The sequence below is a fragment of the Engystomops pustulosus genome, chromosome 3 (genome assembly GCF_040894005.1).
Source record: "Engystomops pustulosus chromosome 3, aEngPut4.maternal, whole genome shotgun sequence".
NCBI lineage: Eukaryota > Metazoa > Chordata > Amphibia > Anura > Leptodactylidae > Engystomops > Engystomops pustulosus.
In genome coordinates, this window is record NC_092413.1 from 164,803,548 (window position 1) to 164,826,485 (window position 22,938).

Sequence of the window (22,938 nt, forward strand, 5' to 3'; positions counted from 1 at the left end):
AATGTGTAATCCCTTATAGGATAATATTGTATATCTTTTTGTGTTACATAAGGCTTTAGTCTTCAGGGGGAGCTGGTGGTCCCAGGATCACTAACACTATCACATGTTTGGTTTTCCTGTGGTAGATTATTCTGTGATTGTTCACATTTTTAATGGTTTTTATTCTCTTCTTGTGTTGTGGTGTTTTTTTGATATATATATGAATAAAGAATGTATTGTCTTGGTCACTTGGCATGTATCCTTTCTTTGTCTTGTGGTTTGAGCTATTTTTACATGCATTGACCTGTAGACTCTTTACCTGACCTCATTTTTTGCAGTGCTGGTACCATTTTTTGTATTCTATGGAGAAGATAGAGGACACTTCACCTACAGTCACTGGATGTAACAAGTAGGGATTTATCCTGTGTTTTCTGTAGCTGTGTATACTTTGAGAAAAGTTGTTATTGGCAAAACCAAATGTGAGGGGGTTAGGTACAGCAGCGGGCATTACTGAAAATGCGATACACATGCATTGGGGCCCCTGGTTCCAGTAATGTGTATCCTTAGTCTGTTTCTCTTGTTTGTGGGCTTTCTTGTGTATCATCTTTAGAAGAGGCTTCCTTATGGGACAATAACCATGCATACCATTTTGATGTATGGGCCAACCACTGACAGACTGAATCCCACCTCTTCAACCTTTGTAGCAATGCTGAAAAGACAACTTCTGGATATGGTGAAGGTACCAGTAAGTGGAAAGAGAAAAAAAATGCGTTAATAGGGTCCATGCAGTAGCTAGTTTTGAGTATCGTTAGTTTGTTAGAGATAATAATAATTACTATTTATGTATATAGAGCCTACAGATTATGCAGCGCTGCACAAAGCATGCCAAATTGGTCGATACATTTCAGAGGAGGACCACCACCTTTATCCGCTCCTTTTGGGAATTGAAGTGCAGATGTGGACTAGCTACTATGTGGACCCTATTATCACTTCTAACTATCCCCTGGTGTAATTTCAGTTCCACCTACTGGTATCCACACCACTGAAATAACCGAGCATGCTTTCTATACAGTTCTTTTAAAACCCTAGCAACCACATATCACACATTATAGTATATCATTCACAGGTCATGACTGTTGGGAAGCTGTATTAAGGGATATTCTAAAGGATAGTATACAAGAGTTTCTAAGGTAAACCTCCACATGGTATAAGGTGAAGGTATATTTCTACCTTAGAGGGTAACACCAAATCAAACTGTTGCATTCACATCTTGTAATACAAATGAGTTACATGACACCTGGGATGGAAAATGGTTTATATGGCCATTTTCATTTAGGGTTGTAATGACAATTTTTGGCAGCAGTTTGATATATATTGCACATGAATTTTTACATTCTTATACACGCTGTACACTAACTACTTCACATTTTATTAACAAATTATATATTCAATGTTGTCCCCTGAAAAGAGAGAATAAGATGTAGGGGGGTACTTGTACTGTACTTACCCTTGAGTTACTGTGACATCAAGATACATTATGACAAAGCTCTTAAACGACTCACACTTTGTAGAGAGCCCATGGATGCAACATACTGTGCAAGGATACAGCTTGAAATCTCTCTCACAGTAAGCGCTAGTACTATATCAATTTACCGTACTCAATAAGTCGCTGCAGGTTTCCAATGTGTTCATAGGTCAGAGGTCATTGGACTGTGTCAACGTGTGAAATTGAGAGGTAGAAAATAAGACAATGCAGATCTCTATTATGCTTAGAACAATCTCAGCCATTTGCTAGTGAAGAAGGTAGTATTAAAACATAAAAGGAAGATTGACAATAAAATTACTAAGGTAATTGAGCCAATAAGAGAACAATTTGCCTTTATTCAGGCCCTTCATTCAAACTAAAGGATTTGAAAAGAAAATGCATTGTTCACAGTTACAGTATGTGAAAATTGACATGAATAAATCGCTTAAGATTGACCCCAAGCAAAAAGTCAAACAATTCAATAGGTTTTAATATAATGATTTAAAGGATACGTCTTATCTTATAAAAAAACCAATAGAATATCACTAGGTTTCAAGTGTTCGATTGTAGGGAATGGTTCCTAGGAAAGCAGGTCAATGGCTCCTCTGGGCATCAATACAAGCTAAAAAAAGGGGCCACAGGCTTTATTGCTAAAATCATGGCTGCAGGAATGAATATGGGGCATGTGTGGTTGCTGCAATTTTTTTCCTACAACAGGGTTCACTAGTAACCAGCACCCTAGATGCACCAGCAACCACACTATAGCACACACGCCACACGCCACCCCAGAAACCAAATTCTGCATTTGTGCAGTAGGTAATAGACAGTCTATAAATACATTGTAATAACCAGACAATAATAATTAATATAATAAATTTATTGGATATTTTAAACTTTTGTAAAAAATAATAAACTGAAAAGTGGGGTGTACAATATTTTTCAGCCTCCATACTTTCAGCGCAGCAAACTCACTCCAGAAATTCAGTGAGGATCTCTGAATGATACATTGTTGTCCCAAATGACTGATGATGATAAATATAATCCACTTGTGTGTAATTAAGTCTCCGTATAAAAACACCTGCTCTGTGATAGTCTCAGAGTTCTGCATCATGAAGACCAAGGAACACACCAGGCAGGTCCGTGACACTGTTGTAGAGTAGTTTAAAACTGGATTTGTATACAAAAATACTTCAAAAATTTTAAACATCCCAAGGAGCCGTGTGCAAGCGATCATATTGACATAAAAGGAGTATCAGAACACTGAAAATCTACCAAGACCCGGCAGTCCCTCTAAACTTTCATCTCAAACCAAAATACTGATCAGATATGCAGCCAAGAGGCCCATGATCACTCTGAATTAACTGCAGAGATCTACAACTGCGGTGGGAGAGTCTGTCCATAGGACAACAATCACTCGTACACTGCATAAATCTGCCCTTTATAGAAGAGTGGCAAGAAGAAAGCCATTTCTCAAAGATATCCATAAAAAGTCATGTTTTAAGTTCGCCACAATCCATCTGGTAGAAACCAAACATGTGGAAGAAGGTGCTCTGGTCAGATAATACTTTTTGGCCACAATGCCACAAGATATGTTTGGTGTAAAAGCAACACAGCTCATCACCCTGAACACACCATCCCCACTGTCACACATGGAGGTGACAGCATTATGGTTTGGGCCTGCTATTCTTCAGCAGGAACAGGGAAGATGGTTGAAATTGATGGGAAGATGGATGGAGCCAAATTTCCGACCATTGTGGAAGAAAACTTGTTGGAGTCTACAAAATAACAGAGATTGGGAAGGAGATTTATCTTCCAACAAGATAATTGTCCCAAACATAAAGCAACATCTACAATGGAAGGTTCACAAATAAACGTATCCGGGTGTTAGAATGGCCAAGTCAAAGTCCAGACCTAAATCCAATCGAGAATCTGTGGAAAGAGCTGAAAACTGCTCTTCAGACTCCATCCAACCTCACTGAGCTCAAGCTGTTTTCCAAGAAAGAATGGGCAAGAATTTCAGTCGCTCGATGTGCAAAATTGAGACATACCCCAAGCGACTTGAAGCTGTAATCGCAGCAAATGGTGCATTACAAAGTATTAACTTAAGGGGGCTGAATAATATTGCATGCCCAACTTTTCACTTAATTAATTTTTTTAAAGTTTAAAATATCCTAAATCCAAAAAAATTACAATATTGTATCTTTATGTTTGAAGCCTGAAATGTGGCAAAAGGTAGAAAGGTTCAAGGGGGCCAAATACTTTCGCAAGGCACTGTACATTTGTGGTAAAGTGAAATGTCTTACCTACAAACATAACAGTACTTTTAAGTAAAGTACTTTCAAGGAGCCATAGACAGCTTTAATATGGCAGCAGCTTTATCAAGAATACTATCAGCGAACCGAACATCCATAAATCACAACTGCACAAGAATATATGTATTACAGTCGGCATTTTGAGAAATAGTTGCCTTATGATCCTGACTCGGCAGAAAGGTCCCTAAAATGTCTTCAAAACTGACGGCTGGAAACCTCTGCAAAGCTGTAAATGATTCAAAATGGAGGATTATCTGTCTGCAGTTTGATAAATAAAAGAGGTAAATAAAATATAAATAATGTTCTTTCATGTTATTTACTGAGAAGAATATCTGTACAATGTTACAATACATTGTTAAAAATAAGTTTCAGTGTTCACAATAATAAATATATTTCTGAGCGATTCCAAACTTTTGCACGCTAGTGTTGATGGTGCATGACTCTGGGACAAAGGACAATTGACAGGTGATTTATTGAGTAGTAGCGCTGAATAAACAAGGCTATCCATCAACAAATTAGTACTCACAAGAGCTCGGTGCTGTATTTTATTTACACAATAGCGTTCCTCCTGGTTAGCAATGGGAGACTTCATTCACATAAAATACGAGGCATAAGGATAAATTATTCCCTTTAGATAATATGCTATGGAAATATACAAACAAACACACTCGCCAGTACAATTTGTTGGCAGGATGTTCTTTCTTTCCAATGCTACGACTTCATTCAAAGCCTAGGTGATGAATATAGCAAAAGAAAAATGCCAAAGCCTGTAACAACTTTGTATACTTATAAGAAAGAGGTACAATAAACAAAAATAACAGAATTTCATTTTCATTCCATTGGAATACTCAGGTCCATTGTCGTTCTTTGGTTCCCTCGTCACTTGGATCCAGCGGCTGTGTGCATTAGAAAGATAAGAACAAGGAACCAGGTTAATGGAATAAGCCGCTGTGACACTAATGGCTGGTGGTCTGAAGCCACATTGAGTCATTCCAGTATAATCACAGCATCAATGACTTGCAGGTGACTTTTTTTGTTTCCTTCAAAAACTTTGTGAAATAGGAAAAAAATAAACCTTTTCTACCTTTAGGAAAACATTAAAATTGCCAGTTGGTCAAGAGAATGCTACAATGTATTAGTGGATTTCAACCAAATCCATTTGCTTACGCAAGATGTTGGATTGAGAAACTATTTTGACACAAGATCCATTCTAAAATCCATATCAAAACCAACTACAGTTCAGATCCCATTGGTGCACAAACCCTGAAATCGGATTCTGGATGCACTGCCAGGAATTGTGGCTATTTCACCAATTACTCCACCTCCTCGCCAAGTGGTTCTGGAGGAGTATTAAAGGGGTTCCCTGGTGCAACCCTTTCACACTCACTTGCTGCGATTGCACACCAGCTATAGCTCAGGGTCAGCCCGTTCAGGCTCAAGTTAAAGTGCAATTCTATGCCAGGTACTGCCAGAATTGCCCCTACCCACTGATGAAACCACCCACCGAATTTATCAGGTGCAGTGAGGGGGGCAGACATTGCTGGTGCAGCTGCCTTCAGCGTATGATAAGTCTCCTCATTTTGATAACTTATGAGTTAACATTTCTAAAGGAATCAACTAATTTGGACATTAGGTAATGGGTAATGCCAAATACGATGTACGGTTACATTTTCTATATGTTTGGTCTACACTTACTTAAATGAATGGACAAATGTTGTTTATTTGCTGATTGTTACAATTCACTCTGCTATGTTGATCACATGTTAATATATCTAAATAACATACTGATTTATAGATTGGATTAGGAAGGGTCTTCATTCATAATGGCTATTTAATACAGTAAATTATACTGTCTAGATAGAATAAGGCCATTAGAGTACAATACAAATATCAGAGCAGTATTAAGCCCCCTATTTACATAAAATTGTTTACAGTTGATGCATTGATTTTTTTAGCACCTTGAGATCCTGGCCTTTGTGGGCTTTCAGGATGAAGCATTTTTCTTTCACTCAGGTCTCCAGGAATTCTCCTGAGCTTTATCAATTCTCTGAAATGCTCTTCTACAGCGGCTTAAGTCCAATGGGGAATAATGTAGCATTCTTCGCCATTGCCTATTAGACACGCCCTGTCTTAGAGTCTTTGGTTCATCAAGTGAGTCAACAGACTACATTTACAATCAGAAGAATTCTCTCTCCTTTATTTGGATTTTTATACAGGGATATAGTTCTTGATGACATGTGCTATGAAGGTATGTCATTTGTATGCATGTGCAAATATGTTTAACAAAAGAATCCATTTAGCACTTAATGAGGGATTTCTTCTTGTGGTTTTTATGGATAAGTTTATTAATTAGATAGAAGATATCTAATACTTAACTATTATCCTTTTTTACTTTTAACATTGTAACAATGTTTATATTTGTTTTGTACTACTGACTATCAGAGGGTTGCTGTTAGTTTATGTCTACTCCTCCCAATGGAAGTGACATCTCGCTCGGAGGCATTTTTAACCTTTTAACGCTCTATGTTGTACATGTATGATGCAGAGCTGCTAACACTGTATGAAGAGGGCTCATGGGGTGAGCCCTCACAAAGAGGTGGGGTTTGCTGCATATTGCAGCCAGTGGCACATTGTAATGAATACTGTGTAAAAACACCATATACTGCAATACCACTGTAGGAATGATCAGACCATCTAGGGTTAAAGTACACAACATGGAATAATAATTAACGTTACGGAGAAGCCGTCACACAGCTATGAAAAATTAAAAAGTTATAGATTATTGAAGGTGGAGAGTGAAAAATGAACGAAGAAACACTGCAATGTGAAGGGGTTAAATGTGAATTAGATGTTTTTAGATCATGATAAAGGCTGGATAGCTGAAACGCGTTGATTTGATGGTTGCTATGATTTTATGCATACAATGTACTGAGAGATTTTGGAAGAAATAAAGAAACAGACTTTGTTTGTATCTCCGTGTGCTGGGTTTCCTTTCCTCTTGGACACATTGTGCCTAGTTTTTTTCCCGTGCACCGGATCAAACATGAAGGATCGGTGATCTGGAATATATGTTATATAAAACTTCAAACATCCTCTTAAAGAAAACCTACCATTAGAAGTCTACCTATAAAGGAAGATCTGATGGTAGGTTCCCAATGGCCTTCTAAATCCTAATCTATTTTTAGCTAATCCTATAATACTTTTTAACTAATATGCCAATTTCAGAGAGATGCAACTGGGCTGTGGAGTAGCCTCTCTGGCAGCTAGGTTAAAGACTTCTCTATGGCCCAGTACATTAGATAAATTGTAGTTTTAGGTAGAAGGTATTCTAGGATTAGTTTAATATACTGTAGGTTACAGTTTAGAATGTCATTGGGAACCGACCATCAGATTTACCTTAATAGGTAGATTTCTGATTGTAGGTTTCCCTTAAGAGCATCTTTGAAGCTTTGTTAGTTAGGTATTGGTCTAATATTTAGGGTAAAGCATTCCAGAAAATTGGTGAAGATTTCTGATTATAGGTTTCTTTTTATTTTCCATCTTTTCAGGCAAGCCTATCACACCCCCTAACTCCATGTAATTTTAACGCTTACTTCACTTACGAATACCAATATACAATACCAATATACAGGCTACCCTGCAGTCTTCTTCACCTTGGACTCTGTACAAAGGTGAAACTAGTTCATTTATTTTTTTTATCTAATTATTCTGCTTCTCTATAAGAATGGCTGGACCATTGTACTTGCACAAACCTCCCAAACTCACCTATTCCTTCTGATAGACTGTAAGCTCATTCCTATTGTTTCAGAGGACCATGTTATTACTTTGTAATGTCTTATTGTGTTTTTTTTGTATTCCATGATTTGTAATGTGCTCAGTAATATGATGCTGCTATATAAATAAATTCTTATTAGTAGTATTAGTAATGAACTAGGTTTGGCAATTACCTGGTTCAATTGAAAGAATGGGGGCGCTGTTGCCATCGGCTAGCTGTGTAAGAAATGGATAATGCAGCTGCAGGAGTAAGGAGATGGCTGTCAGTTAGACTTCTGTCAGAGTTGATTACCATCACTGCCCCCCTGATCACTGTGTACATAGCGCACAGCAAGCACCGTGGCTTCCAGCCTAGGAATCCTGTGATTGTTTCTACGTCCCAGAGAGACCAATATAAGCTTCTTAATGTGCCTCAGTCAGTTTTTCCCTTGTAACTGAGGCTAAAGTGAGCAATAAATGATTTAATATATGCTGCAGATTATGGTACCTAATTTAATCAACAAGATTACAAAAATACTTCACTCTGTATGCAATGTTTCTACATAAAAAATCTGCATCATGTCATTTAGTTTTGAAGTCCTGGCCATCTTCACATGGTCAGCATTGAGTCAATATTTTTCCTCAGTATTTGTAAGCCACAACTAGGAGTGATACATTTGTGTGGTTAGGATCCATTTCTGATTTCGAGTTACAAATACTGAAAATATTGACCAGAATATTGCTACATTATTCTAGCCTTTCACTGGATGGATGGAGTTGAAGGATTGAAGTCCTTCTATGACACTGTCACCCCAAGGACTCCTGCAGGCACTAAGCTCTGCCTCTGTGAGAGTAGTTCAAATCCTGCACCGGTACTGTGTTGCACAAGGGAAAATTCTAGCCTGCTAAAGCTCCTGGTGGGAAGGACTCAAGCCCCACACTACTGGTGTGAAAGCCTCGTGCGTTATCTCAGCACAGTGAGAAGCCTGCAGTGCCTTGTGGAGAGACGCAGTTGTTCCAAAATGGCGAATCAGCACCCAGTTCAGGTCCAGTCAGAGCCAGCTAGCTGACCACTGGAGCCACCACCATCCCTATGGGACTCTACAAGCTGACTGACCAGAGCATGTCCATATTGGGGACAAGGCATGTCACATGGACATTTTATGATTAGCCAGCATACCTGTACAAGGGACATCAAAGGTGCCCTTACTCTCTGAGCCACCCATTGCAGACTACCAAAGGAAGCTACCGCTGCAGCCTTGTCTCGAGCATTCATCAAGTTCCCGCCTTCAATGACCTTTCTGCAGATTGCGTTTGTTTACCACTGCAGGGATGACCTGCTGCTCTCCAAGAACTCATCCTTCTAGTAGCAGCAGAGGAGAGGATGAAAGGCTGCCAAGTTCCTCACCAGTAAGTAAGGAACTACAGTTAGCTTGTTGATGGAGAACCACTCCCATGATATTGTAACCTTCTTTAACAAGCACCGAGGGTTCGGCTTCATTCACGCAGATGGTAGTGGCCAGGGAGTGTTCGTGTTGCAATGCGAGAAAAGGTTTGACCTGCCGGACATGTGACATGATCTGCGATCGGGTAAGCAAGTACTTTTCTCTACTCAACATGGCTTATGGAACTATTTGGCCGCCGGAGTGGAATATGTCCGAGCCACCTGGATCTGCCTGATGTGGATGAGCCCTATTTCACCTTGGCCAAGTGACTGTGACCAAGTCAGTGTCAGACTGCAGTAAAGCCATCTACTCAGGGACCAGAGGAACCCAGCTGCCCCACAAGCCAATAGGATGGGCCCAGGTGGGGGGATGTTGAACTTGTTCCGAAGCAAATATTCCAGTACCTTATTTCCTCTGTAAAATCTTATTGGCATTTCCCTAAAATGTATTTGAATAGTCTTTTACTTGTTACTCTGCAATGTCTGATTTTATTAACGTGTCACCAGAATTGTAAAATGTCATTGACTCTGCTCTAAATATGGATTGATATGACTTTTTTCATGATTCCATGTCTAGCTGTAATAGTAATGGCATAAATGAGTTGTATGTGCTGTAGATGCTGTTCTAACTCTTTTAATGTGGAAACCTTTTTATCACTGGTGGTTTTTTATGTAAGTAGCTGTTTCTTGGCCTTTTTTACCTAATTAGCTGTGCAATGACAAGATTCGTATCAAAGAGCAATGCACTCTATGTCAATCACTTTCCATGATGTTTAATCCAAATATATATGAGCTTAATTCTAATCACTTGGTTACAGTAAAACTACTTATGCTTGATATAAAAACTGACTTGGCTACAAATGTAATATATGACAGATTACTTAACATGTTATCAAAAGCGCTTGAGACGGTTCTATAAATAGCACAATCAAAATGAAAAGTTTATTATGAAGACTGTTTATGTAAATCTTTTTCAATGACGATTTTTAACTTTTTGTTTTAGTTGAAAATTCCATTTGTATTTTACTTATTATTATAAATGTAATTTAAGAAAAAAATACTGGCATAACATTTAACAGGATTTTCTTATCAACAGCTACCCAGATGCTACAACTGTCAGTTATGCCATAGCAGTGCCTGGTATCATGCCAACTTAATACGACTTGGTTCCACTTACCACACTTTTCTATTTCCCAGCTGGCCTCAATTTTATAAGGCATATTAGTATTATCAGAGTAATCTTTAAGATATGTTTTGCTTCCTAGTAAATCAGCTTTCATGTTTCATAAAAATACATAATTAAACATGAAGGAGATTAAAACAGAAAAAGTAAATGGCCTTTTACGACTAATTGTAAGCAATTTTCTAACAATTGTTCAACAAAATTCATTCATCTGCCTAACACTGATTACTGTTAATAAATCTTAGTGTTTCTCTTACGTACATTATTCTGTCATGAAAATTCATTATAATACATTATTATATAACTCAAAAGGGAAGACAAATCCCTTTAGAGATAGAGAGAGAATTAGGTGGAGCCCTTGCGCCCGGTTTTAGACAATGTTTGCCTTAAAATGTATCATCGTGGCTGAGACTGCTTGATACATCTGGTATATGGGGGGTTAATGGCTGAAGTGGATTTCACAAAAAAGTTCAACAAATAATTTTTCTTACGCCTACGAAAAATTCTCCACTTTTTAAAGATTTGCATGTCATAAATCTGACTTGCACATTCATATTGGCTTGATACATCTGGGTTTAGGAGAAGAATAAGGAAAGTGTAGTAGGTTTTTAGGATGGATAGACCCATGAGATATCCATGAAATTCTATCCACAATTAGACATGCACCACTTTCTAAACAGATCATTTACATTGTAAATTATAAGATGGTCATGAAAATTGATCTGTTGGAAATGTTGGCATCTTATTAAGCTGTTTGTATGTCTGTGAATAAGGCTTATTATTTATTGATTCTGTGTGCTGAAGTCCTTTGTTTGAGCTCTGAGCTGAGACAGTATATCTTACAGGTTATCCTAGTTTAGAGAATATAACTCCAACCCTTATTGTTATCGTTACATGCATCAATTTAGCAATTAGACAAGTTTACTGAGCCTTTTATCCAGTTTGGGGCTACGTAATTATACTATGTATCTTTCTTCAGAAAAGAAAAATATGTCTTAAATATTGTCATAAGGTGTAGTGATTAACCTCTTGCCACACAATGACATTCTTCATACACAGTGGGTGTTTGCTGCATAATGCACAAAACACCCAAAGCTAACACCTGCGATTAGTGCTGGCACCAATTGATGGTGTTAACAATTTGAATTGCACTTGTAAAGATGGTGGTTTTGATGCCGGCGGCACAACCCCCTGGGCAGGAACGTGCCCCCCGGATGTCATTGCAAGGGAGACGATCCATTGCCTTTACAGCAGGGAGTTTGAGACTCCCTGGCCTGTCGCTTGGCACAATCTACAGCAGTGTGCAGGTGGCACATTATTAACCCCTTAAGGACGCAGCCATTTTACAGCTTAAGGCTCAGCCCGATTTTTTGGATTCTGACTTGCTTCGCTTTATATGGTTATAACTTTTGAACACTGTTACTTATCAAAACGATTCTGAGATTGTTTTTTCCCCACATGTTGTACTTCATTTTAGTGGTAAATTTTGGCAGATAAGTTTTGCGTTTATTTACAAAAAAAAGAAAATATGATAAATTTTTTGAAAAATTTGCCATTTTCGAAATTCTAAATCATTGCGTTTTCAGGCAGATAGATTTACCAGCTAAATAAGTTGCTGAATAACATTTCCCATTTGTCTACTTTACATTTTCATAATTTCTGAAATGTCTGGATAATTTATTTTGATGTCACGCGGCTTACAAATAGAATATCGCTTTTCCGGATTTTCAGAATTGACTATTTTGGGGATAAATACAGTTTTGAATGAAATTTTACATATTTAGCATCAAAACCCCCTATATAATCTACCCATTTTCAAATCTGCACCCCTCAAGCTATCAGAAACAGCTTTTACGAAGATTGTTAACCCCTTGAGATCTTCATAGTAATTGAATCAAAATGGAGGTGAAATTTAGAATGGTCATATTGTTCCCTTATACGTTCATTTAGCACTAAAATTTACACATTTCCAAAATATAAAAAGAGAAAACCCACCATACAATTTGTTCTGCAATTTCTCCTGAGTACAAAGACCCACCACATGTGGCTGTGACTTGTTTTATGGGCGCACAGCAAGGCGCAGAAGGGAAGGAGGGCGCTGCAGCTGCCAGGATATTAGTTTCCTCATTGGCCCCGTTTTGAAGGCTATAAAATTTTCGCTTTTTCGTTATTGGGGCCATGTGACGGCATTTTTTTTGCGTAAATGTATAAGAGCTTGTCAAATGTTCCTCTATTGAAGAGGTAACTTGTTCAAGACTGGCTCCAGACCATGGCATCAAATAGAGTAACCAAGTAATATAAGCAAGGTGCCCAATAGTAGTTAAGACTTAACTTTTAATTCATATAATGTAAAAAAGCCACCTATCTACCTGTGGCTAGAATAAACATTCAACAATAACAGAGGAAACGAGTTTCTTCCTTTAAAAACATAAACCTAGTGACAAAGAGATCATTAAGGACATTAGAGTGTCCTGGTGAAAGTACAGCTTAATAGGCAAACAGGGGTACAATTGAGCCAGGTATATTGCATGTGTAGGCAGGTGATAGTAAGGGAAGTAAAAACAGGTTGGGTCTCACCAGTCTTCATCCAGGGGAGGCAGGATTACCGGGTGTATGGTCCAGAGATGGCCTAGTTGTCCCTATTAACTCTGGCTCCTGAGCCCCTTGAATTGCTCCCAGCCCTTACAAGGGCGGTCCCATTTCTGCCCCTGCGATGGCTATTGTACCCTATTGCTTAAAAAGTAAATAGTATCAAATCCCTACGCGTTTCGTGCAAGGGTTAGATTGCACTCATCAGGGGATAGTAGATCAGAAAGAGTACTCCAGCTTGCTGCTTCAGAATGGGCTCTGTATCCTCGCCCTATTTCCAGGCTGTAAAACGGGCTGTGGCTCGTCCAGCATCAGCGAGCGTTAACCTAAGCACTAGGTAGAGAGTACGGCGTCGGCGCCAGATTACCGCGCATGCGCCAAAATTAAAATTAAAGCCGATTCCGGCCGCCCAGGCCACGCCCCCGGTTCTGTCATTGGTCGGGGAGCCGTCGCGTCATGGCTTGGGAGGAGGCCGCACCCGGGTATGACAGTGATGGGCAGATGAGTCCATCCAGCAGCAGTGGTGCTCGTAGTGTAGCTCCTCCTCGCTCTCCAGAGTGAGAGGCAGGAGGAGAGTTTACACAGACCCGGTGTAGCAGCAGTCAGCAACCACTACTGGCCTCCAATCAGTAAAGTGACAATGTCACTATTCAAATGGATAGCCGTGGGGAAGAGTAATGCCTCAACAAGAATGATGAACCCCTCAGAGGTTCCTCTCAGAGGTCTAAAACGGGGGTTAACACATCGCACTTTCACAGGCTCAGTAAGAGATAACTGTGCCTTAGTGCAGTTCCGTGGGCATTAAAAGTTGGTCTTTATTATTATCTGGTTTTTAGGTTGGAGAAGTTAGATGGCAACTCTTAGTAATGTTGGGACTAAGGACTAAAGCTTTAAGGATTTAGTGGCCAATAGAGTGGGGGAGGGGGGGGGGAATAGGGGGTGAGGAGAAAAGGGAGAGAGGGAGGGAACAAGGAATGGACCAAGGAGGATTGTCACTTGTCATTGTCGTGTGGAAGGATTCAATGGGCTTCAGAGGAAGCAAGCATAACTTAAGGTTTCGTTAAGTCCTTTTGGAGTTACTGTATCCAGGGAGAAGATCCATTTTGCTTCCTTTTGTAGGATGGATCTGTCCCAATTGCCTCCCCTGATAGGTCTGGGGACTGCCTCAATACCATGGAAGCTGATCTTCTTTGCATCTCCATTGTGAATTAGATTTATATGTCGTGCCAGAGGTGTATCTCTGTTATGAGCAATGTCTCCCAGATGTGCTCCTATCCTTCTTCTCAACTGACAGATAGTTTTTCCAACGTATTCTAATTTGCACTCGCATATTGCCCTGTAGACAACTCCTTCCGTACGGCAGTTGATGAACTGTCTAATCTTAAATGTGCTGCCTGTTACTGTCGAAGTGAAGGTTTTGCACTTTTTTATGTACGGACAGGCTATACATCCACTACAGCAAAAACTGCCTGCGATTTCGATTTTCTCAAGCCATGTAGAATCATATGTGTCTGTAAAATGGCTGCGGACTAGTCTGTCCTTCAGGGAACGACCCTTTCTGTAAGTTACTGTTGGTCTTGTGCTAATGACTTCTCCTAAATCAGGGTCCATCCCTAGAATATCCCAATGTTTGTCCAACACCTTTTTAACTCTGCTAGCCCCATTGTCAAAGGTTGTAATTAACCTAATCATTTTGTCTTCCCTTGGTTTCTCTTGTTTTCTCAGGAGGTCACTACGATCTCTATGTAGGGCCTCTTGAAAGGCCGACCTCAGTATCCTATCAGGATAACCCTTATCCTGAAACCTCTGACGTAGGTCTTTAGCTTGTTTAAGAAACGTCCTAGTGTCTGAACAGTTCCTCCTAAGTCGGAGGTACTGTCCTTTTGGGATACCTCGCTTTAGGGGAGTTGGATGGCAGCTTTCCCATCTCAAGAGCGAGTTTGTGGAGGTGGCCTTGCGGTACACCTCTGTTGCGAGGCCACCCTTAGAATCTCGAGTTATTAGTACGTCTAGGAAGGAAAGGCTATGCATGGAGCTTTCATGCGTGAATCGTAAGCCAACTGGATTCACATTTAGCTGTTGCACAAAGTTTTTAAACTCTAAGGTGGAGCCTCTCCAGATGACCAGGACATCGTCAATGTACCTGTACCAGGCATCCACCTTAAGTGTATTCGACTGATTTGCCTCATTAAACACTAGGGTCTCCTCCCACCAGCCCAGGAGCAAGTTGGCGTAGGTTGGCGCGCACGGCCAACCCATAGCCGTGCCCCTGAGCTGGTGGTAGTACCTCCCGTTAAAGAGGAAGAAGTTCCTAGTGAGGCAAAATTCGAGAGCCTCAAGTATTAAGCGATTATGTCTCTCTTGGTGTCTCCCTCTAGATTTGAGGAAGTGAGCCACTGCCCCTAAGCCCATCTTGTGGGGTATTGACGAGTACAGAGCTTCTACATCCACACTTCCAATGAGATGTTCTTTGTCGAGAGTAAGGCCATCTAGTTTCGTAAGAAGGTCCAATGTGTCCCTTGTATATAGTCCGCAGCCATTTTACAGACACATATGATTCTACATGGCTTGAGAAAATCGAAATCGCAGGCAGTTTTTGCTGTAGTGGATGTATAGCCTGTCCGTACATAAAAAAGTGCAAAACCTTCACTTCGACAGTAACAGGCAGCACATTTAAGATTAGACAGTTCATCAACTGCCGTACGGAAGGAGTTGTCTACAGGGCAATATGCGAGTGCAAATTAGAATACGTTGGAAAAACTATCTGTCAGTTGAGAAGAAGGATAGGAGCACATCTGGGAGACATTGCTCATAACAGAGATACACCTCTGGCACGACATATAAATCTAATTCACAATGGAGATGCAAAGAAGATCAGCTTCCATGGTATTGAGGCAGTCCCCAGACCTATCAGGGGAGGCAATTGGGACAGATCCATCCTACAAAAGGAAGCAAAATGGATCTTCTCCCTGGATACAGTAACTCCAAAAGGACTTAACGAAACCTTAAGTTATGCTTGCTTCCTCTGAAGCCCATTGAATCCTTCCACACGACAATGACAAGTGACAATCCTCCTTGGTCCATTCCTTGTTCCCTCCCTCTCTCCCTTTTCTCCTCACCCCCCCTCCACCCCTCCCCCCCCCTCCCCCACTCTATTGGCCACTAAATCCTTAAAGCTTTAGTCCTTAGTCCCAACATTACTAAGAGTTGCCATCTAACTTCTCCAACCTAAAAACCAGATAATAATAAAGACCAACTTTTAATGCCCACGGAACTGCACTAAGGCACAGTTATCTCTTACTGAGCCTGTGAAAGTGCGATGTGTTAACCCCCGTTTTAGACCTCTGAGAGGAACCTCTGAGGGGTTCATCATTCTTGTTGAGGCATTACTCTTCCCCACGGCTATCCATTTGAATAGTGACATTGTCACTTTACTGATTGGAGGCCAGTAGGGGTTGCTGACTGCTGCTACACCGGGTCTGTGTAAACTCTCCTCCTGCCTCTCACTCTGGAGAGCGAGGAGGAGCTACACTACGAGCACCACTGCTGCTGGATGGACTCATCTGCCCATCACTGTCATACCCGGGTGCGGCCTCCTCCCAAGCCATGACGCGACGGCTCCCCGACCAATGACAGAACCGGGGGCGTGGCCTGGGCGGCCGGAATCGGCTTTAATTTTGGCGCATGCGCGGTAATCTGGCGCCGACGCCGTACTCTCTACCTAGTGCTTAGGTTAACGCTCGCTGATGCTGGACGAGCCACAGCCCGTTTTACAGCCTGGAAATAGGGCGAGGATACAGAGCCCATTCTGAAGCAGCAAGCTGGAGTACTCTTTCTGATCTACTATCCCCTGATGAGTGCAATCTAACCCTTGCACGAAACGCGTAGGGATTTGATACTATTTACTTTTTAAGCAATAGGGTACAATAGCCATCGCAGGGGCAGAAATGGGACCGCCCTTGTAAGGGCTGGGAGCAATTCAAGGGGCTCAGGAGCCAGAGTTAATAGGGACAACTAGGCCATCTCTGGACCATACACCCGGTAATCCTGCCTCCCCTGGATGAAGACTGGTGAGACCCAACCTGTTTTTACTTCCCTTACTATCACCTGCCTACACATGCAATATACCTGGCTCAATTGTACCCCTGTTTGCCTATTAAGCTGTACTTTCACCAGGACACTCTAATGTCCTTAATGATCTCTTTGTCACTAGGTTTATGTTTTTAAAGGAAGAAACTCGTTTCCTCTGTTATTGTTGAATGTTTATTCTAGCCACAGGTAGATAGGTGGCTTTTTTACATTATATGAATTAAAAGTTAAGTCTTAACTACTATTGGGCACCTTGCTTATATTACATTTTTTTTGCGGGATGAGATGCTTTTTCCATTGTTACCATTTTGGGGTTGGTATCACCTATTGTTGAAAATTTAGGAACTTTTTTTGAGGGCAGGAGTAGAAAAGCATCAATTCTGTACTGGATTTTTGACTTTTTTTTTTTTGGTGTTCACCGTATAGACTAATAATCATGTTAGCTTTATTCTATGGGTTGATACGATTACGGGGATACCAGACATGAATATATTTTCTTACGTTTTACTAAATTTGTCAAACAAAACCCTAATGTGGGGAAAAATCTATAATTTTTGTATTGCCGTCTTCCAAGTGGCATAACTTTGTTACGTTTTTGGCTATAGAGCTGGTTGATGGCTTGTTTTTTGCGGGACATGTTGTACTTTGCACCAGTATCATGTCTGAGTACATATGGTTTTTTGGTCGCATTTTATAGCATTTTTTGTGGGATTGAAAAGGTAAAAATCATAATTTTTGGAGGGTTTATAACAGTTTTTTTTTACGGCGTTTATCGTGGGGGTTCAATAATGATTTACTTTTATTCTACGGGTTGTTACGGACGCGGTGATACTATATATGTGGGGTTTGTGTTATGATTTAGACTTTTTTTTTGAGTTATATGTCTCTTTATATGTTTTGGGGGTTTGGGGCATTTTTAGTGATTTATGACTTTATTTTTTTATTGAATAACTTTTTTTTTTACTTTTTCACTTTTATACCATGGGATATGAACAAGCAATCATCTGATTGCTTGTTCATGATAATATTCTGCAATACTGATGTATTGCAGAGTATTATCAGTGTCAGCCTATGCACTTGCATAGGCTGGCACTTTGCCAGTAAGATGACGTCACAGACGCCATCTTACTGGCAATTCTTGCTAGTAACTCTGGGGTCCAGATCGGACCCCAGAGTTACTATAGCAACGATCGGCGCCCCCCGAAAACGGTTCGGGGGGGCCGATCGCGGGGGAAAGACCCCCCAGATACTTGTTAGATGCCGCGGTCGCGCTGACCGCGGCATCTAACGGGTTAAGCACCCGCGATCGGAGACAACTCCGATCGCGGGTGTTACACTGGGGTGCCGGCTATTAGTTACAGCCGGCACCCCGTGTTTCCCGATGCCGGTTCGGCTCTGATCCAGAGCCGAGCCGGCATAAGCGCCGTGGCGGATATATCCGCCACTGAGCGCTAAGTCACTGCGCTCCGTGGCGGATATATCCGCCGCGGAGCGTGAAGGGGTTAATGGTCAGTAGGAAAATTCCCATATGCCGCATTACTGTAATATTTTATTTGCACACAAATGCTACACATCTTTGATTTCTTTAAATTTTATGATGCTTGATGAGAATGATGTAGACACATACCTGTGTTAGCACGTGGAGTGTCTTTGGACTGCTGCTCATGCTTTGGGACATTATGATTATTATGCCATACTGCCCAGAATGAAAGGTGGGAATGTATGTGTTACTTGTTGTATGTACCAAATGTTTGACTAAATATAAGAAAAATACATCATATTTAAGAAATCAAGCATGTCTAATATTTGCGTGTGAATAAGGTTCAATTGGCTTTAAAAGAATACCCGATTCATGCTGCATGAATGCAAAATATATGGTTAGAATTATAGTTGTTTCTTTGCAATAATATAGTATGGCAGTATATGTTAGTTAGTTAAAGACCCCCTAGGATTTAAGTACCTTAGCAGGTCTAAAAATATAAAAATAAATTATAAAAAATACAGTAAAAAAATGTAAAATTGTAATAATAATTTAAAAGTTTAACCCCTTAACGCCAAAGCCACTTTTCACCTTACAGACACGATATATATTTTTAAAATCTGCCCTGTGTTACTATAAGTGGTTATAACTTCGGAACGCTTTAACATATCCAAGTGCTTTTGAAATTGTTTTCTCGTGACACTTCGTACTTCATGTTAGTCGAAAAATTTCAGTGGTATGTTTTGCGTTTATTTTTTTATTTAAATTCTCGATTTTCGCAAATTCAAAATGATCTACTTTTTCCACACATAGTCATAACAGCAAAAAAACTTAATAACTATCATTCACTGAATGTCTACTTTATGTGGACATGCTTTTTTATGCATACTCTCATTTTTGTAAGATATCATGGGGCTTTGAACGTTAGGTGCGATTTTTCACATTTTCATAAAAAACCAAAATCCTGCTATTGAAAGATCTGCTCAGATTTCAAGTCACTTTGAGAGGCCTAAATAAAAGTAAAACCCCATAAATTACCCCATTATAGAAACTACACCCCTCATCGTATGTAAAACAACTTTTATGAAGTTTGTTAACCCTTTAATTGTGTTACAGAGGTTAAAACAAAATCGGATGCAATTTTGAAATAAAAACTTTTTTGGCTAAATGAATGTGCTTTTCATAAAATGTACAAATTCTCAGTGGATAAAATACCAAAGGCCCCACAAAGTTTCATGCCCAATCTCTCCCAAGTATAACAGTCCCCCATATGTGGTGGTAACCTGCTGTATGGGCACACGCCAGGGCATTGAAGGGAAGCTGCGCCATTCAGAGCAGATTATGCATTATACAATTATACAATTATACAATCTTTATTTTTTTGACAATTTGGACACATAAGGGCTTATTTTTTGCAACATGAGATGTACTTTACAAATACTTCATTTTAGTGGGTCATTAGCTTATTGAATGTATGGAGAAAAATAAAATTGTCAATTTTGTTTTCCTTTCTTTTTGTATTTTTTTGGGGATCGTACACCATACACTAAAAATACTATATTATCTTTATTTTATAGATCACTACAAATATGGCGATACGTCATTTATATAATTTTTAATATATTTTTACAATTTTACTGGTAAAAAACTAATATAAAGAAAATTGCATTTGTGTTTGTATAGCCATCTTTTCAGAAATATAATTTTAATACTTTTTGGTTGACAGAGCTGGTTTAGGGCTTATTTTTCACATGTTGAGTTGTCCTTTTCATTGTTACCATTTTGGCGCACATAACTTTTTTTGATAACTTTTTGGAACATTTTTGTAAAGGGATTTTATGAAAAATTTGCATTTTTGGCGAGTTTTTTATGGTTTTGTTTTTACGGCGTTCAACGAGCAGGTCCAATAATGTTTCTGAGTTATTGTACAGATTGTTACGGATGCGGCAATACCAAATATGTGTTTTTTTTTACTTTATTAGATGTGTATAGGGAATATTTGTGTTTAGGGCACTTTATTTAATTAATTATTTTTATTAAAAAGTGTTTTTATTATGTGTTTTTAACTTTTTTTCTTTACTTTTACAGGTTGGCTTGAACAAGCGATACTCTGATCGCTTGTTCAAGCTGTTCTTCACCGAACACAGTGTAATACAGATTAGAAGTCAGTCCCCTTCTCTGGAAGAGGATCGTGCAGCCCCGAGGCACTGGCTGACCCCGGGGCTGGGATCAGAGCAACAGATCCCCAGGTAAGCACCGCAGGGGAGGGAGTGCGGTCCGATTAGCGTCAAATGACCTTTGTAAGGGGTTAACACCCGCGATCAGAATCTCCGATCGCGAGTATTAGAGGTGGGTGTCGGCTGTAATATACACCTGCAGTTTCTGGCTTCGGCTCCATTTAGGAGCCGGCGCCAGAAGTTTGACTTAATAGTACCGCAAAATGAGGGAACGCACCTCCTGCCATGTAGTACTATCACGTCAAATGTCGGGATGGGGTTCAATCACTCCATTTTCCTTAGAATATAATAATAAATGAACAAATAAAATCATAAACATGTTATTTATAATTGTGTTCTAATATGCCTAATCTATCAAAATATGAAAATCTGTATTCCTAGCTGTGAATCCTGTAGTGGAAAATAGCACCAAAATGTCAGAATTGCCACTTTTTTGCAATTTGGAATAAAAATTAATGGAAAGGTCGTACAGTTCCAAAAATGAAAGCAATGAAAATGTCATGTCATGCGGCAAAAGAAAAAAATGACCCCACAGCTCCATATATGAAAGTATGAAAAAGTTATTGGCCTTATAATGTCAAAATGAAGATTTTTTTTTATACAAAAGATGTAAGATGTGTTTTTAATTTACTAAAACGTATATACCTGAGTATAAGCTGAGTTTTTCAGCATAAAATTTGTACTGATAAACTCAAACTCTGCTTATACTCAAAAAAATAAAAAAATAAAAACTTACTTGCAACGGCAAAATTTGCATAAATTGGTATTTCTGTGATCGAACTCACCCGAAGAATAAAGAGGAGGTGTAATTTAGAGTGCTCAGTGAAAGCTGAAAAAACTGGAGTACCTCGGATAAATAGAATGGTGGTGCAGAAGCTGTAGCTGCTCATATGAGACATATAGACGTTGACATACCACAGCCTGCTATCAGATTTTTATCTCATTGGTGAGAAAACATCTTTAGATTGCTCATGGTTTCAAAACATGTCTGCTTTCTTCTTAAAACAGCTCCACAGGTGACCAGTGATATTGCCTGGTATTGCCATTCCATTCATTTTTATGCAACTGAGATTCATGGGTAGCGGCATCGCTATTTTTAGAATAAAGTGCTGGGATCAGTGCTTCTTACTAACTACAAGTTTGTTGTAAAGTTCAATTGATTTTTGAGATAAACACTTTATGGAATTTTAGCATCCAGCAACACATTTGTTGATAACAGTTACTGTTTTTTGGGTCACATATGCCATATTGTGCATATTTGTGCCATATTTTCTCGAGTGGACACAGCAGTTCCTCTACTGTGTACTGGGCTCTTTGAATTATCTTATCCAGCCTATTCCTCTCTTCTTTTTTGATGGCTCTGTCTTTTACTCACTCTCCCTGCCTGTCTCTCTGTTACTCACTCACTCACTATCCCTGCCTGTCTCTCTGTCTCTCACATACTATCCATGTCTGTCTCCCTGTCTCTCTCTCACTCACTCTCTCTCTTCACATGTCACTCACTTATTCTCCCTGCCTTTCCGTATCTCACTCCCTCTCTCTGCCTGTCTCTCATTCACCCTCCCTCCCTGTCTCTCATTCACTTTCTCTACCTGTCTCTCAGTCACTCTCCCTACCTGTCTCTCTGTCACTAACTCCCTCCCTCCCTGTATCTCTATTAGTCATCACTCTCACTGCCTTTCTCTCTGTGACTCACTCACTCATTCAATCTCCCTGTCTCTATGTCACTCACTCACTCACTCTCCCTGACTTTATTTTACTCCCCTGCGTGTCTCTCTGTCTATCACTCTGCTTGCTGTCTCTCTGTCACTCACTAACGCACTCACTCTCCCTTCCTGTCTCTCTGTTTCTCACTCTCCCGGACTATCTCTCTCTCACTCATTAACTCGCTCACTCTCCCTGCCTGTCTTTTTGTCATTATTCCTATCCATCTTACCTCACACATAAGCTGTCTTATGTTCATTGCCTATAGTAACCAATCAAAGATCAGAGCTCATCTTAATGACCTGTGGCAAAATGTAAGCCACGGTTCAGCATTTAACTGCCACAATGGCACCTGTCTATGGTGTGTAATAAGTGTATTTTGGAAAGCATGGGGGGAACATTTTGATTAAAAATCTAGTTCCCTGAGTCACAGAAAGTGATTATGCAAAATGAACATACCTAGGTATTTGAATGTACGGACCCAGTCAACATCTTGTCCCTTGATTTCTATTTGTTCAGAGACTACTTTGTTCCTCCTCATGTCAATCACCATTTTCCTACTTTTATCTATATTTAGAACCAGGTTACTCTGTTCTCTCCATGTCACATGTCTCGATCACTTCCCTATACTCATGGGCATTGT